At 62.9% G+C, this 3,098-nt stretch overlaps 1 pseudogene; it reads right to left on the reverse strand.

The window, feature by feature from the left end:
- Nucleotides 1-780: 780 nt before the first annotated feature.
- On the reverse strand, nucleotides 781-2,639 carry LOC147976322 (uncharacterized; annotated as a pseudogene).
- Nucleotides 2,640-3,098: the final 459 nt, after the last annotated feature.

Here is a 3,098-nt window from a genome sequence, read left to right on the forward strand (position 1 = left end):
GGCGGACTGGGCCCCACCGAGCTGCTCCCTCAAGTCGGCATTGGCCCCTGCAGATATGAAGAAGAAGAAAAAAGGCAATAAGAAAGAAGTCATCAGGAAAAGATCCGACCCGACTGCTCAGCGGTCGGCCCGGATCTCGGGGACTACACCCAGTGGGTGCGCTGACGCGCCCCCACTTGAGATAAAAGATGAAGCACTTACTCCGGCTTCCGGCCAGCTCAGTGGCTTTCTGATTCAACTCCTGGGCCTGGGAGTTGAAAGCAGCTGCGCGGAGGTTATCATACTCCGGCAGATAAGATAAGAGATGCGAGTAAGAACAAGACAACAATCAAAGTCTACCAAGAAGTTCCAAGCCGCCTGCTCAGCAGCCGACTCGGAACTCGGGGACTACACCCAGTGGGTGCGCTGACGCACCCCCACGGAAGAAATCAAGAGCAATCGACGAAGAGCATGAGGACTCACCCGAATAACTGTTCGCGTCGTGAGAAACTCTTGAGTGTACTGCTTCAGCGCGGCGGCTTGGGTCTGAAGTCGGTTCCGGATGTCCTGCGCTGCCACGTTCAGCACGGTCGTCCCACCGCCCAGCGTCCACCCAGATGAGCTATCGCTGGCCGCTTTTGGGTCCTGGGCCGACAAGCTGCCACCCGCAGTTTTTTGCGGCTCCGGCGCCGAAGTCGCCTTCCCTGTGCACCGACAAGACGGCGACGAGACAACAAGATCCGCCCCCACTGTCGGCGCGCCTCTAGCCGGCTGCATGAGCGGCGCATTAGGCCGGCCTCCTTAGCCCATTCCAGTCGGCGGTGATGGCACCGCCTCCCTCTCCATCACCGGCCGGCCGCGGCCGGCCTCCTCCGTCGGGGGCACTGGGATGTCGGGAGCCGCGGCACGAAGGGGGATGACGAGCTGCAGAGGCTGGTTCTGCAGGGCCTCTGCCTCCCTCTCGGCAACCGCGGCCTCCTCCTGGGCCTTGGCAGCCGCGTCGACTCGCGCCTCCGCCGACTTCTCCCTCACCTCCCGAACCGCCCTCCGCTCCTCCGCCTCCCGCTCCTCCCGCATGTTCCGCTCCGCCGCCTCTAGGAGATCGGCACGGGGATCCACACGGCGGGAGCTTGAAGACCCTCCCACGGCTCTGACTATGGAGGCAGCAGAGGCCCGCTAGAGAGAAAGCGGGGCCCTGTTTGATAAGTCAAGAAGAGGGCTTAGAAGAATATCAACCGAAGAGGAAAAAGAAAGGCGTGAGAAAAGCAACCCTTACGCCGAAACCGCCTGCGGCTGCTTCACCACCTTGTGGAAGCGGGCCGCCTTCGCGGCCGCTTCATCCCGCTTGGTCACCGCCGCGGTACCCCTGGGCTTCTTTGGCCGGCTGCTGAAGTGGGTCGATGCGGCCCGGCATTTCTGCGTGCCACCACGAGCAGCCGACGCAGTAGATGGGCCCGTGCCTTGATGATCGGGCACTGGCTGACGACGCGGAACAACTTCGACCTCATCGTCATCCTGCCAGTCCTCAAAGGCGGCCCCGAGCCCAGGGCCGCCTGCCTCGCCGCCTTCCCCTACGACGTCGTCTTCCATGGCGGCCGCCCCCAGGTCCAGGTCGTCAACGTCGTCCACCGTGCGGTCAGGGAGAAACTGGCGTTCCACCCCCGCAGCCCCGGTTGCTGGAAGAAGGGGGTTCTGCTGAAAACAAGCCGACTGATTAGGAATCGGCCATCCCGAACCCGGCGACAAGAAAAGAAGAAAAGAAGAGAAACTTACCACAGGCGGAGGATTGGCGCGAGAATACGGCTCCTTGCCGTACCGCCACTCCTCGACGAGCTTGCAGTTGGATATATAGTTCACCATATAAGACACCTCGTCGTGGGGCATCTCCTTGGTGCTTAGCCGGCATGGGTCAAAGAGGCCGCTCATCTGACAAATTATGTGAGGTCGGCCCAGGAGCGGGAGCACCCGGCGCTCCACGAAGGCGGCCACCAGGTCGGCCCGGTCAGGCCCTTCGACTGGATCATCACCCGAAGCCGTGCAACGGAGGCGGACCCACCCTGAGACAGTGACCTGGCCCGATAGGACCATGAGGGCTGCCTCCCAGCCGGAGGGCTGGCTACGTAAGTCGGCAGATTGACGAAGTCGCCTTGCGGAGCGACGTTCTTCACGTAGAAGTAAGATTTCTGCCAAAGCTTCACCGACTGGATTAGCGGGATGGGCGGAAACGGATTGTTGTCACTCGTCCGCCCCATGGCGATGAAGGCACAGCATGGGGCGGGCACGCCCGCGACGATGGTGCCAAGCTTGCACTGGAAGAATTTCCCCCAGAGTTCGAGGGTGGGGAGGATGCCAAGAAAGCCCTCGCACAAGGCGACGAAGGCCGACAACAGCATCACCGCGTTTGGAGTGAGGTGATGCGGCTGGAGATGATAGAACTCGAGGAAGGAGCGGAAGAACCCGCTCGCCGGCAGGCCGAAGCCGCGCAGGCAGTGAGAGCGGAAGATTACCCGCTCGTCCTCCTCCGGTGCCGGCGAGATCTCCCTCTCCGGCGCGAGATGGACCCACACGTAGTTCGCGCCTGGCAGCCGCCGCGTCCGGCGGAGGAAGTCAACGTGGTCGTCATGGACGTTGGAGCCATCCCAAGAGCTTGATAGCGCCATGGGGACGGCGCGGCAACGAGAAAGGAGCGGCGGCGGAGAGGCGCATGACCCTGTCATGACAGAGCAACGGCGAGCCAAGAAGATTGGCGGAAGAGCCAGGCGGCGGCAGGAAGCTGTGGCGACGGAGAGGAAGAAGAAGAAGGAAGGGGCGAGGCGAGGGTGAGCGTGCGAGCGTTTTCCGCTCCCCCTCCTCCCCCCTACTTATAGCCTCGTGCGGCGAAGACGAGGAGGCGAGGCATGGGGGACGTGGGATTAACTGCGCCCATTCCCCCACATCCCGCGTTTATTCCGCCTTAACAGCATGTGGAAACCGCCGCTGGGAGGCGCGCGGTCCACCCAGGCCACAGAAGATCCGTGCGTGGGCCGAGGCCCGGTAGTGGCGGGCCCCGGACTGCGGCGACGTCCCATCTCGCGCATGGGCTGGTAGGCTCTTCTGGCTGTAGGGTACCATGTGGCGCG

Source organism: Triticum urartu, chromosome 4A, assembly GCF_056163025.1.
Source record: "Triticum urartu cultivar PI428250 chromosome 4A, HENAU_Tu73, whole genome shotgun sequence".
Taxonomy (NCBI): domain Eukaryota; kingdom Viridiplantae; phylum Streptophyta; class Magnoliopsida; order Poales; family Poaceae; genus Triticum; species Triticum urartu.